General features: G+C 38.3%; 1 non-coding gene across 1 annotated transcript; it reads left to right on the top strand.

The window, feature by feature from the left end:
* Positions 1-15,007: 15,007 nt before the first annotated feature.
* Positions 15,008-15,079, top strand: TRNAW-CCA. Its single transcript has one exon. It is a non-coding gene; the product is annotated as a tRNA-Trp (tRNA).
* The last annotated feature ends 612 nt before the right edge of the window (positions 15,080-15,691 follow it).

The raw sequence follows: 15,691 nt of genomic DNA, 5'->3' as shown, positions 1-15,691 counted from the left end.
CTCATAGCAGTGGTTGCCTTCAGAGTTGGTGGTATGAACTAGGGCTTCCCCTTTGTTAGGAACTGGGCCACACAGCAGGTGAGTGATGAATGAATGAATGAAACTTCATCTGTATTTACAGCCACTCCCCATCACTCGCATTACAGTCTGAGCTCTGCCTCCTGTTTGATCAGTGGCAGCATTAGGTTCACATAAGCGTGTGAACTTTACTGTGAACTGCGCATGTGAGGGATCCAGATTGTGTGCTCCTTGTGAGAATCATCCTGAAACCATTTCTCTCCTGCGCCCTCCATGGAAAAATTGTCTTCCACGAAATCAGTCCCTGGTGCCAAAAAAGTCAGGGACCAATTGTGTAAACCAGCTGGGAAGGATCATGTGGGAAGTTTCTGGGGGTAGATTGTTGTATGTCTTGACAGAGGTTTGTGTTAAATAGATGCACATATTTTTTAAGTAACTTACTAAAAACATCCACTGAAGATTTGTACATTTTACTGTATATAATTTTATTTCAAAATCGTTGAACTCTTGTTAATAAAAGATGAATTGTTCACAGATGAGATACACTTTAAAATATATTAAAAATTAAGATGAATTGCTCGGCATATATAACTGTGAAAAAACAAATAGAGTAAAGTTAATGGTGGTATCTGGGTAGTGAATGTGTTCAGGGCTGGGACCAGGGACAGGCAAGAAAGGCACCCAGAGTGCAAACTTTAAGGAAAGGCTCACTCTAGACTCAGGCAAGTGCAGGGCTGGCGCCTGAGAGCAAGTACCTCTTTGAATTTTGCATCCTGGTTGCCTCTTATTAGTATCAGGCCTGTTAATATTCTATCCAGGATCTAGTTACCTTACCCTGTTGTTAGCATGGGAAAATTTATGGTGATCTAATGCATATGGCGGTCACGCAGGAGTGCTGCTCAGATCTCACAAGGGAGAACTCGGTGTGGGGAGTGCAGTTAGCTAACAATCCCTGATACAGGTGTCCTCAGGATCTTCCACTTTAAAAAATAAAAAAAAAATTATTGTGGTAAAAGTCACACAACACTCTAATGGCAGAAGGTGAAGAGGAACTGAAGAGCCTCTTGGTCAGGGTAAAAAAATGGAGAGTGTAAAAGCTTGCTTAAAACTCAGCATTCAAAAAATAAGATCATGGTATGTGGTTCTATCATTTCATGGTAAACAGATGGGGAAAATGTGGAAACAGTGTCAGATCTTATCTTCATGGGCTCCAAAATCACTGTGGACAGTGACTGCAGCCATGAAATTAGTAGATGCTTGCTTCTTGAAAGGAAAGCTATGACAAACCTAGACAGCATATTAAAAAGCAGAGACATCACTTTGCTGACAAGGCCCATATAGTCAAAGCTCTTGTTTTTCCAGTAGTCATATATGGATGTGAGAGTTGGACCATAAAGAAGTCTGAGTGCCAAAGAATTGATGCTTTCAAATTGTGGTGCTGGAGAAGACTCTTGAGAATTCCATGGACTATGAGGAGATCAAATCAGTCAATCTTAAAGGAAATCAACCCTGAATATTCCCTGGAAGGTCTGGTGCTGAAGCTGAAGTGCCAATACTTTGGCCACCTGATGTAAAGAGCCAGCTCATTGGAAAAGACCCTGATGCTGGGAAAGACTGAAGGCAAAAGAGAAGAGGAAAGTAGAGGATGAGATGGTTAGATAGCATCATTGACTCAATGAACATAAATTTGAGCAAACTCCAGGAAATAGTGAAGGACTGGAGATCATGGTATGCTGCAGTCCATGGGGGTCACAAAGAGTTGGACATGACTTAGCAACTGGACAGCAACAAAAGTCACACAATATAAAACATACTATTTTAACCATATTTAACTGTACAGTTCAATGGCACTAAGGACATTCACATTGTTGTGCAACTCTCACCATCATCCATCTCCTTAATTATTCACCTTCCTAAACCGAAACAATCTCCATTAAACCCTAACATCCCATCGGCTCTTCCCAGCACCTCACCCCTCTGCCCCTGTCATCTACCAATGTACTTTCTGACTCTATGAATTTGACTATTCTAGGTGCCTCGTATAAATGGGACCAAACATTACCTAATTTATATCCAGATGATGGTGATGGACATGGAGACCTGGCATGCTGCAGTCCATGGGGTTGCAGAGTCAGACACGACTGGGTGACTGAAATAGCAACAGTTTGTATTTATATTGGAATGAATTTCTAAGGTTAACAATATACATCCTAGAGCCAGATCGTACCTTTCTTCTTCCCCTGTGCTATACAGTAGGTTCTCATTAGTCATCTGTTTTATACTTAGTAGAGTATACGTGTCAATCCCAATCTCCCAATGTATTTCACTTCCTTTCCCTCACTTGGTGCCCATGTGTTTGTTCTCTACATCTGTGTCTTTGTCTGCTTTTGAGTTGAAGTCTTGTGCTTCCCTGGTGGCTCAGGTGGTAAAGAATCTGCCTGAAATGCAGGAGATCCAAGTTCAATCTGTAGGTAAGGAGGATCCCCTGAAGAAGGGAATGGCTGCCCACTCCAGTATTCTTGCCTGGAGAATCCTATGGATAGAGAAGCATGGCAGGCTTTATAGTCCATGGGATTGCAAAGAGTTGGACACAAATGAGTGACTAACACTACTACTTTCAGGGTAGCCCTCAGCTAATGACTGAGCATGGTGATATTAAAGGGGTTTTCTGTTTATGGCTTGTTATGGACACCTCTCTGGACAGCCATTGAGCTAGTTGAGACTTTCATGAAACTAAATCACTGAGTCTCTTCTTGTCAATCCTCCTTTCCCCTTTTCTGTCACCTGTGTCAGACATGCATCTGGCTTCATCTGGTCTGAGATTTTTTTCTTCCTACCCAGCTCACTTTCTCCCTTAAATTTCACAGTCTTTACTCCCAATGTGTATACATTGAAGTCTATCTTAGTTTCTGCATTCCAGAGGACCCAATCAGTGCAGTGTAATAACTGCCCAATCTTTGTGTACCTGTCTAGTTCTAGGTCTCTGCCTTTTTGCCTATATATTGTTCACACTTTTAAATTGTTCACACTATTGCTACAATAGTTTACACTTTTAAAACGAGCATTAGTCCTCTGGCTTACTACATGGATCCTCAGGCAAGTTCCTCCAGAACTGGATTGCCTTTTTTTTTTTTAAACGGACCAGCTCCAGCACCTATCTTTTGGCAAATTTCTTTGCCGTTGTCAGGCTGCACTGCTTTCTGTACTTCCTGCTTCTGCAGCCATTATAATCACATTTTCCCCTTTTAATGATTCACTGCTTTTCATTAGGTAAGTGACTCTTTGTATTCAAATTTTCCTGCTCTAATTTCTGTACGGATTCTGTTTCCTGACTGGACATGAACAAATATAGGGTTGATGATGAGAGTAGTCCTGGAAGAAAGACCTTTAAAGATGGAATTTTGAGGGGATTGGTCTGATCATGTCCTTGGGCTTTGGTGCAGTGCTGAGGTTTTAAAGACACAGGATGATAATCCATGACATGCAGTAGCATAACAAGTAATAAAGTCATCATCTGTCATTGTGATGAAGTGCCACTTTGAACCAAATGCCTTGGGAGCCCAAATGGCTGTTGCACTTGACTGTTCCAGTAACAGTGATGACTACAAGAGCTAGCATATTTTTCAATTTAATTGAAGCATTTGCAGGAAGAAAAATAATAAGCTCAGGTTCTTAAATTCTCTGCTCATGTCATGATCTTGGAACCAGAGGAATTTCATGGCTGAAAATCAAACCCAAAATTTAATTGCAAGCATTACAGAAGTATAATATCAGTTGAACCAATTTCTCATGAAAGCTAGGGAATTAACCAGGAAAGAACGGGACCTTCAAAACTGAAGTGAGGACATCTGGTTGGAATCAGATGAAACAGAATATTGAACTTCCCCAAGTCCATCTGAGTCTCTCTTGACAGTGGAACTAGATTTCCCTCCTGTGTCTGAGGATATAAGTGTTTCTTTGCTGGAAAGCTCTTGATAAAGGGCTTGCAAGGGGGATGTACATGGTCTTTCATATCTACCTGCTGTTGTCACTAGACTTATAATTGGGGCCATGTGTCAGTATGCTTCAGGGAATCAGGTACAGAGTATTACTATCTGTGAATTTGGAAGTGGGTTCTAGTGGTCAGAGGAGCCTGCCAGACTACAGTCCATGGGGTTATAAAGAGTCAGATGTGGCTGAGTGACTAATATACTTTCTAAGGGTGTTATACCAAGGAAGATGGTCTAGAAAAGCTGGGCCAAATGCATCAATATGGATGCAGTTACTGAACATTATGGATTTAATATACTAGCTCATGGAGTCGGCAGTGACCAAACCTTGAAGTCAGTGGTGGCCTATTTTAATGAGGCTGAGATCCAGAGTTTATATGATATGATGTAGAAGAAGGAATTAAAAGGCTCAGAATTCAATCCCTTCACCAGGGAAGATGTGGATGCATATATTGAGGGGACCAACTGCATCCTTGAAAAGGTCTGGGTTGCTCTTCTTTGTATCCAGGTATCATGGTCAGTAACACCACTATTTATTTGAGTTCTTTTATTTTAATAGAGAAAATGGGATGCCAGAGTATGAGGTCAAGCAGCCAACTGACAAAGTAGACACGTTTACTAGAAAGGCCAGCAGGCCATAACAATAATCAGTTCACTTTAGTCTATAGGATCCATTGACTCTAATTGATCACAGTGTCCCTAGGAATAAAATAGACAGGAAATCTGTAAAGACATTGCCTGAATTATAACAGAAAATCCTCTGGTATTGGTAATTACATGCTTGAGGAGAGTTGTGAGATTTTCATAGGTTTCTAGACCTAAAGCCCAATCATAGTCCCAGAGTTCCTTGGGTTTGTTGAAGGAGAAGGGAAGGTCAGTTTTCCTTAAATGGAAAGTAAAATTCTCTTGTGGAGGAACCCTGCAGCATTGCCAGAAGTATATACTGAGAATCTGTCTTTAAGTCTGCATAAATTTACCAGAATGACTGTGCACTGGGGAAAAATAGCCAGACCTTTGTTGTTGAGTCACTCAGTCATGTCTGATTCTTTTGCAGCCCCATAGGTGGTAGCCTGCCATGGTCCTCTACCCATGAGATTTTGCAGGCAAGAATACTGGAGTAGGTTGTCATTTCCTCCTCCAGAAGATTTTTCTGACCCAGGAATCAAACCCAAGTCTCCAAGGGTACTGCATTGCAGGCAGGTTCTTTTATCACTGACTCACTGGGAAAGCCTGACCCAGACCTTTGGGGATTATTAAATACTGATTCTGGATCATTGCCAATTTCTGATGACCCAAAATATTACAGTAGCTGTGGTTACATGGTATACACAGAGTCAACCCAGATGTGACTCACAGAGTACACAGTTAGTTCATAGGTATGGTGTTGATGTTTCACTAGTTTCTGAATGTGTAATCAGATTAGAAATACTTGGCAGCTGGAAGAATCACACACCAGAATTACCTCTTTGACCCATGGGTTTGAGTCATTATGGTGGGAAGAGCAAATGGAAACTTCCGAATTTTTCTGCTCCCCACCATGATAATAAACCAAAAGCAATGCCACATCTCTAGGGCAGTGTTTAGATATTAGTGACAGCATCAAAGACTTAAAAAACGAGAGACGGTGATAGGTATCATATTGTTCCTTAACCTGCCAATTTGTCCTGTGCAGAGGTTGAATGGATTTCAGAGAATGGCTCTAGATCCTTGTAAACTTTATCAGGTGGAGGTCTGCAGTATTTAGATGTAGTCTTTTTACTGAAGAAAATTAGCATAGCTCTGGGTACTTGATATGCAATTATGACCTGTCGAGACTTTTTTCTCCGTATTGTAAGGACCACCAGAAGTTGTTGTTTTACCTGGCAGAGACAACATTGCAAGGGTACCATGTTGCCTGCCGGAGTCAATCTCTTGGCTCTTTTTACCAAAACAGAGACTCTAGAGACCATGATTGCACTGATATTTGCCAAATTATAATGATCCACTACATTGAGGTTATTATGCCTACTGGATATAATATTCACAGAGTAGTGGAGTGTGTTTCCCGCCTTAGTAAGACCTATGTGAACCAGAGGGTGGGAGAAAAGCCCCACAGAATTTCAGATGTTGAGACATCTTTTGCAACATGGAGGACACGTTGTAGTACCTTGCACAACCTATAAAGAAAAAATAAAAGATGTATTTGGTGGGCTTTTTCATTTTTCAATTTAAGTTTTAGACTTATACAAAGCATGAACAGATGACACAGAGAATTCCCATATATTCCCTGCCCTCCACTCCCGCATCCAGTTCCCCTTGTTATTAATGACTTGCATTACTGTGGTACACTTCCTACAGTTAATGAACCAATCCTGATACATTATTATTAACTAATGTCCATCATTTATTCAGATTTCCTTAGTTAACCTCATGTCCTCTCTTTGTTTCAGGATCCCAGTCAGTAAAACACATTACGTTTCATTGTCACGTCTCCTTAGGATTCTCCTGATTGTGACAGTTTCTCATATTTCCTTTGGTTTCAACGACGTTGACAATGTTGTGGAGTACCGTTTAGATATTTTGCATAATAATCCTAATTGTGATTTGTTCAATAATTTTTTAACTTGACTGGGGTTATGGGTTATGGAGAGGAAAACTGCAGAGGTAAAATGCCATTCTTATCACATCATGTCAAGGGACAATACTGTCAATATGACTTATTGCTGTTGCTGTTGACCTTGATCACCTGGCTAGGGTAGTATTGTCAGATTTCTCCACTGTAAAGTTTCTTCTTGATGTTGTGAAAAAAAATTCCTCTTTGTTCCATCTTCTGCTTTCTTATCTGTACTCCTGGAAAGGACAAGCATCCTCCTTGAGGGTAAATTATCTAAGTAAATTATTTGGAATCCTTCTACAGAGGAGATTTGTTTATTCTCTCCTATTCATTCTTTTTATTAAGTTTTTTTTTTAATGTGGACCATTGAAAAAGTCTTTATTGAATTTGTTACAATATCACTTTAGTTTTATGTTTTTTGATTTTTTGGCTGCAAGGCATGTGGGATCCTAGCTCCTCAATCAGGGATTAAACTGCACCCCCTGCATTGGAATGCAGAGTTTTAATCACTGGACCACCAGGGAAGTTCCTCCCTGATTCATTCTTAAATTGGTTAGTTAAATAATTTCAGTCTGGATTTACAGCTATTTATTTTGTATTATGGATTATAATCCAATTCTGCTTCATTTATCTTGCTGCTTAGATTGTTCTATCTTTGGTCATTGACAATTCTTTCATTTGGGTCCTTTGTTCTTTTAATGTTCCCTCATCATTGTGCTTTGTTTGCTTGTTTGAGAACCATACTTCCTTACCTTTTGGTTTATAAGATGCTCCAGGCTGATTTTGTGTTTATTTTCACTTAAATCAGTACTTTTAAGAATGTGATTGTCTAATCCCAGTTGATATTTTAGTTAAAACATATAGTAAACACTTCCGGTGTGCTAAGCTCTTTGTTGTGTGCTGGGTGTAATATTATCTATTTTTATATCTAAGCAGGTAATGATCATCCTCTTGATGATCGCTTACATTTTTAAACTCCCTTGCATTTTACAAAGCTTTCCCCTTCAATACACTAGCTCATATTTTAATCTCACACAATTTTTCTATGATAGGTATGGTAGGAATTAATTATGATATCTATTTCACAGATGAAGAATCTTATCTAGACTTTCAACAGATTTTGTTTTTAAAGGAGAAATGAAACCCTAGTTTACCATGGGGAGTGTAGCCTCTTTTGAATATATGGGGCCATTTGTTCATATTCCTTCTCAATAAATTTACAGAGAGTTTTCCTGATTATGGCAAATTTATGACCACAATGAACTTATGTTTTGTTCTCTTACAGATTTATTCTTCACTCCTCTTCCCATGAAAATAATAGAAAAACTTAGTTACATAGAGCCTTGGCCTATTTCAACTTACTTCAGAATATAATGATGTAAATTGAAGAAAACACTATGGAATATATTGCAATTGCTCCATATCCCCTTTTAAGCATAAAATTTTATGTGAAACAAAATTCCCATATCACAATATATAAAACATGTGACATCAACTAAGAATGTCCATAAAATTGTGAATTTTGGCTCCAAGTATTTTTTGGCCCACACAATTGTGTAAAGGTTTTAAAGATTTGTATGGCTCTTGTAAAATATGACTGCATCACTTTATGCTGCACCGATGAAGTTTCAGTGATCTCCTTTCAAATACAAGGAAGAAGCTTGATTTAGTTCTTTATCTTGTTCTCTGAATACAGATCCTATAACCTCTTGCATAGCTCTGTTTGATGGACTTTGAAATTACAGATCATGATCTTTTTAAATAGAGGCAAAGCAGGTGGCACAGTGGTAAAGAATCTGCCTGCCAATGCAGGAGACGCAAGAGATGCGGGTTTGATCCCTGGGTATAGAAGATCCCTTGGAGAAGGAAATGGCAACCCACTTCAGTGCTCTTGCCTGGAAAATTCCATGGACAGAGAAGCCTGGTGGGTTAGGGTCCATGGAGTCACAAAGAATCAGACACGAAGAGCACAAAGCCTCTTTGTGCTGCACTGTACTTTAGTGTTTGCTTCTTGGCGCCCAGCAAGCACTCTGAGGTGTGGGTTTAACTACAGTGACCTGTACAATTAATAACTTCAGAGAAGCATTATGGACTATTTTGGGAAGAATGCACAGATTAACTCTATAGGCCCCAGTTGAGCTGTCCCACTGGGCTATGGATAACAGATGACCACATTTATACACTTTGACTGAACGGCTTTTGACTTTCTCCAGGTTTTATGGGAAAAGGATCTTTATTCTCAGAAGTAAAAACTATGCTGTCACCATGTTGTCAGAATTCTGGAATTGAGTTTCATCTCAAGTGGAAATATTTTGAACTGCACTTAAGGTTGGTATGTTTGTCACTTCAGATAGTCTTCTGGAACCACTATCTGTTGGAGCCTCCATTCACTTTTCCTGCTAGTCATTGACCTGATCTAAGGTGAATGGCAATATATGGACATCTAGCCTTCCATTATCATGGCTCTTCTTTGGAGCATGATAGATACGTGTGAGGTGGTACTTCACAGCGACACACTGTTTGGAATAAAGCTGATACCGTATGCTAGGAACACTTTTCTACTGAAGAATCTGTGTCATCTTTGTGTTTGTAGAAACAAATCTGGTAAAAAGCAGAGTAGGAGTCACAGTTCAGGTTTTATCAACACAGTGAACTGGGTGATTTTTTTGACATGTGACAAACTCATTTATGGTTTGTCCAGGAAACAATCTGATATTTTCCCAGGGATCTTATTTGCATTTTAAATATATAAGTAATAGACAGCCAGAGCATTCATTGTCAGTAGTTGCAGAAAACTAATAAATTTTGGAGGTAGCATCTAATCGATTTAAGGGATTTAATTCATCAAAGTTTCTTGATCTCCATATATCATGTGCCATATGTCTTCCATGAGATAGAGCATATGAATAATCTGTTTTCAAAGGCCAGAGAGTCTTTTCATAAAAAGTATTTAAATAATAATTTAAGGGAGATAATTACAACAATAATAATCAAAGTAAATATATCAGAAGAGTGACTATTTATTTCCAACTGGGAATCAAGATGGCTTCATGGAGGAGAGAAAGCATTATTTATAAAGTCCTAGCTTTACATAGTTCCACATAACAATGGCATTATGCTGGTCAGATCCCCATTTTACATGAAAGAATATAAACCTCAGAAATGTTAAGTATTTGCCTAATATAAAATAATGATGATATTTAAGAGGAAGTTGAGGTTAAAGAATGAGTACATGAAGGTGCATTGTACCTTCCTTTGCATGATTCCAAACCTTCTTTCCCATTTCAATTCACCATTATTAAGGTTTAAAAGTAGAGATAGCAAACCAGCCTATAAAACTGCTGTTATTTTATCTCTTTCAGCTATGAGAAAATGGGGACTTAAAATGTGTTAAGTGACTTGATTAATATTAATTAGACAACAAATGCTGGATCTGTACATAGGTCTTTTAAAATCTTTTTATTATGAATATTTTTTTGCTGTTTTTTAAAAAATTGTGTTATGAACACCTAACATGAGATCACCCTCTTAATAAATTTTTAAGTGCACAATAGAGTATTGTTAATGGGCACAATTAGTTAGATAGTTAGTTCAATCGCTCAGTCGTGTCCAACTCTTTGCGACCCCATGAATCGCAGCATGCCAGGCCTCCCTGTCCATCACCAGTTCCCGGAGTTCACTCAAACTCACGTCCATCGAGTCAGTGATGCCATCCAGCCATCTCAACCTCTGTCGTCCCCTTCTCCTCCTGCCCCCAATCCCTCCCAGCATCAGAGTCTTTTCCAATGAGTCAACTCTTCTCATGAGGTGGCCAAAGTACTGGAGTTTCAGCTTTAGCATCATTCCTTCCAAAGAAATCCCAGGACTGATCTCCTTTAGAATGGACTGGTTGGATCTCCTCGCAGTCCAAGGGACTCTCAAGAGTCTTCTCCAACACCACAGTTCAAAAGCATCAATTCTTTGGCGCTCCGCCTTCTTCACAGTCCAACTCTCACATCCATACATGACTACTGGAAAAACCATAGCCTTGACTAGACAGACCTTTGTTGGCAAAGTAATGTCTCTGCTTTGTTGTATGGCAAATTTCTAGAAATTTTGTGTCTGGTTTGACTGAAATTTTATGCCTGGTGATGGTCAGTTCCCTCTTGCATCGTCTCTGAAGTCCCTGGCCACCACCATTCCAGCTGGGTTCCACAAATTTGACAATTTTAGAGACCTCGTATAAGTGGGATCTTTCATCACCTTCTGTGACTGGCTTATTTCAATTAGCATGATGACCTTCAGGTTCATGCATACTGATGCAGATAGCAGGACTTCCTTCTTCTTTAAAATTGAATAATATTCCATTGTGTGTGTATGGCACATGTTCTTTATTCATCCATAAATAGACTTTTAGGTTGTTTCCACATTTTGTCTATTGTGACTACTGTTGCAATGAATGTGGGAGAGCATATGTATCTTTGAGACCCTGATTTTAATTATTTTAGATAAATACCCAAAAGTGGGGTTGCTGGATCATACTGTTCTATTTTTAATATTATTGAGGAAATGCCACACTGTTTCCATAACAATGGCATCATTTTACATTCCCACCAGCAGTGTATTGTGGGTAATTTTACGCATTCATTGTAGATAAAAAGGTACAGCACATCTGCATGTACCAGTTATCCAACCCAACACTCATTAGCTCACAGCCGTGTGTGTGTGTGCTAAGTCACTTCAGCTGTGTCCAACTCTTTGTGACTCTACTGACTGAAGCCCGCCAGACTCCTCTGTCCATGGGATCCTCCAAGCAAGAATATTGGAGTGGGTAACCATTTCCTTCTCCAGGGGTTCTTCCTGACCCCGGGATGGAAGCCATGTCTCCTGTGTCTCCTGCATTGAACGTGGATTCTTTACTGCTGAGCCCACTGGGGAAGCCCAGCTCACAGCCACACTTGCATTGAATCAACCCCTTTTTACATCTCTCCCTACAAAATTGTTTTGAAGCAAATCACAGACATAATATTTCAAGGGCAAATATTTGATTATTAATATATGTCTCTGAAAGAAAAAAATTCTTGTTAAAGAACCCAGTCATAGTGCTGTGTTCATACATAAGAAAATCTAGTTATGCCTTACATCATCAAATATCTAGTCAGTGTTTTCTCATACATTTTTAAGATTTATTTTTGTTTACTTATAGATATTACATTGCTGGTTTGTTCAAAGTGGAATCCCAACAGGGTGCACCACTTTATTCTGTTTGTAGGTCTTATATATTTGTTATTTCACAGGCTATCTTACTTTAAATATTAAACAATTTTTGAAATTGATTTGTTGAAAAGTTGAGTAATTTGTTTTGTGAACTTTCCTGCTTTCTGGATTTTGCTGACTGCAGTCTCATTTTTTAAAGAAAACCTGTGTCCTCTATTCCTTGTATATTTCCTGTACCGGTGGCTAGATCAAGAAGCTTGATCCATATTCAGGTTATATTTTTGGCAAGGCTACCTCATAAATGGTGCTCTAAACTTCCTTCAAGAGACTCATAACGTCCAGTTGTCTACTGCTGTGATGTTAGGTGCTACTGAGAATATTTTGCAGATCCAAAGTTTACTTAGGGGTTTGCAAAGTGGTAGTATTTCAGTTATTTAATTACATCTTTATATGCTAGTTGGAATACATCCAGAGAGAGAATTTTTTCTCCCCAACTTTTGAATATCCTGAAGTACAGTTCTTACTGGAAAAGCAAGTTATCTGTATGATTCTTTCCCTTTATTTATCAGTTTTAAGAGTAATGAGTTGGCTTCCTAGCATCCTCCAAAGGCAATTTTTTTTTAAAGATCAATGAATTCCTTGATTTTTAACACATTTGATTGATTTTAACCCACTGATGTTATAATTCTTAGTGGTGCTGAGAATGACTCATCTTTGTGCAGTGGGAACCATTTCAAGATGTTTCATGAGTCCTTTGACAGTATTCCAAAAATTTTTGATAAATTCCTTGCTTTCTGAAATGACAAGTTTTTCAGATTTGTCTTAGAAATTTCCTGTTCCGACTTTTATATCTGTCTTCCTTACGTGTTAATTGTCATCACATGTAAGTAATAATTTTATTTAATTATAGCCTAATCTCCCATTGTATGTGCATGTATATACACACATACACACACACTCCCTTTCTTAGATAAATGGTTATACAGTGTATACATACTTATTGCTTCCATGACTGTTTTCATTTAATAATACATCCTGGAGATCACATGTGAGAAAGCAGTGATTTTTTTTTTTTTAATCTGCTGTATGGTGTTCTATTGTAAGTATTTTAGAGTTAATTTTATTAGTCTTGTATTAATGGACATTTAGGTTGTTTCTGGTCTTTACCATTTTAAATCATGCAATAAACATCCATGTGTATATGTGTTTTCATGGTTATCTTTTAATAGATTCCTAGAGAAGGGGAAAATGTGAAAACATATGTAAAACATACATAAAATCATTAAACAATGTCAAATTACCCTTCATAGTGTTTTTAAAAGTTTGCATTCTTTTTAGTCATGCATATGGGTCTGTTTCCTCTTGGTTTTACCAATTAAATATGTAGTTACACTCTGGCTTTTTTTGTCAATGCAGTAAATAAGATATAGTATATCTATGTAATATTTTTGTATTTCTCTTATTATGAGTTATTCTTTCAATTATAAGATTCATATATTAAAGAGTCTTAAACATATGAGGAACTTTATTGCCTGTATTTCCTTTTATGGAAACTATCTAGTCACATCTCTAGTCTGTTATTTAAATAGTGCTGTCGATATTTTAACTTTGCATATGAAGTTATATTTTCCATGTGTGATTAACCTCTATGTAGTTAAATTCATTAATAATTTTCCCTATTGCTTCAAGATTTGGAGTGGGAAGAGAGTCTTCTTCACTTCTTGGTTATAGAGAAATTCAGAAATATTTGTACTTGTATAAGTTCATTTTTTAGTTTTAATTTCTAATTCTTTTTAGAATTTTCACTGATTTTTGGTGTCAGCAATGAATTCAGTTTCTATTATTTTCATGTTATTATTCAGTTATCCCAGCATCATTTATTAAAGTACCCACATTTCCCACTTGATTTGTTGTTTTTGTTCAGTTGCTGAGTCGTGTCTGACTCTGAGACAACATAGACTATAGCATGCCAGGCTCCTCTCTTCTCCACTAACACCAGGAGTGTGCTCAGATTCATGTCCATTGAGTCAGTGATGCTATCTAACCATCTTATCCTCTGCCACCCTTTTCTCCTTTTGCTTTCATCTTTTCTATCATCAAGGTCTTTTCCAATGAGTGGGCTTGATTTGAAGTCCACCTTTGTTGAATACTGCATGCAATTGGTATATTTCTGGATTCTCTGTTCTTTCTCATTGATCTGCCTGACTATGCATATGCTAACATCACACTAATTATGGAGGCCTTAGATTGACATATATACACTATTGTGTATGAAATGGTTCGTGGGAAGTTGCCAAATAACACAGGGAGCCCAGCTCATGCTCTGTGATGACCTAGAGGAATGGGGTTGGGGGAAGGAAAGGAGGGGAGGGAAGGAAGGGATATATATGCATTGTATGGATATATATGTATTGTATGGATATATGGATATATATATGTATATGTATCCCAGGTGGTGCTAGTGGTAAAGAAGCCGCCTGCCAATGCACGAGACATAAGGGACACAGGTTTGATCCCTGAGTCAAGAAGATCCCCTTGAAGAGGGCATGGCAACCCACTCTAGTATTCTTGCCTGGAGAATCTCACAGATAGAGAAGCCTGAGGTGCTATGGTCCATAGGTTTGCAAAGAGTAGGACATGACTGAAGCAACTTAGCATGCATGCATGCATGTATACACACACACACACACACACACACACACACACATAAATAATTATGACTGAGTCCCATGACTCACATTGTTGTATGACAGAAACCAACACAAAATTATAAAGCAATTTCCCACCAATTAAAAAAATAAATACAATTTAAAAAAAGGCATGGCATGGCAAAAAAAAATTATGGAGACCTTAGGATATGCTTATATTTCTGAATGAGCCAGCAACCCCCTTCCCTCTCTGTTGCTCTTCCTTTCCAAGTGAATGAAGGTTTTTGAACACAGAATTCAATTCACTGTCTTTTTAGTAGACTCTACCTAGTAGATTCTACTTAGTAGGGTGTCACAAAAGCAGAATGTTTAGACTCTTATAAATAGGAAAATAGGAAAGCAGATCTATGAAAGAATCTCATGGTCAAACAAGGCCAAGAATAATTTTGTTTTGGTATTTGTTTTAATTAAAAGACTAAGAAGAACTAAGCATATATTGAGACCATTTAGCTTAAGGGAGGGTGATTTCCCTTAGAGAAGTGACGGATTATCCTGATTTAGCTTCCCTGGTGGCTCAGAGGTGAAAGCGTCTGCCTCCAATGCGGGAGACCCAGGTTCGATCCCTGGGTTGGGAAGATCCCCTGGAGAAGGAAATGGCAATCCACTCCAGTATTCTTGCCTGGAGAATCCCATGGATGGAGAAGCCTAGTAGGTTACAGTCCATGGGGTTGCAAAGAGTCAGACATGACTGAGCGAATTTAGTAATTGAAATTTCCATCATGTGGATCCCTTGGTTATTCCTGATAGAATACAGAAAGATACTTTTTGCATGAAAACAGTTGAAGAATTAATATTTATTAGAGTTAACACCCTTCTAACACCTGATGGTAAACCCCTGGATATTTCCGTGTAAGATCCAAAGCATGGTGACATGGTTGCTGTGTTGGAATGTGTTGGAGTGTGTCTGTGTCTGTGTGTGTGTGTGTGTATACACATATTCTTCACCACTATTCACTAGAATACAGTGAGGTTTACTGTTCTTGTTGTCAGTCTCAAAAATTCAATAATATTTAACATGGTAATCTGAAGGAAGAAAACAGTAATTATAATGTGAGGAGATCCTAAAGTCTGACAGTTTTAGCTTCAAAGAATTATGCTAAGGAACTATTGGGTTTTCAGATTGACCATTACTGTGATAGGTGATCCTGTTTTTAAAAGCTTGATTGTACTTGAGTGTAATATCTGTC

This window comes from Oryx dammah, unplaced genomic scaffold (genome assembly GCF_014754425.2).
Source record: "Oryx dammah isolate SB20612 unplaced genomic scaffold, SCBI_Odam_1.1 HiC_scaffold_19, whole genome shotgun sequence".
Taxonomy (NCBI): Eukaryota; Metazoa; Chordata; class Mammalia; order Artiodactyla; family Bovidae; genus Oryx; species Oryx dammah.
The sequence above is the reverse complement of the archived record's forward strand: the minus strand, read 5'-3'. Positions and strand labels throughout refer to the sequence as shown.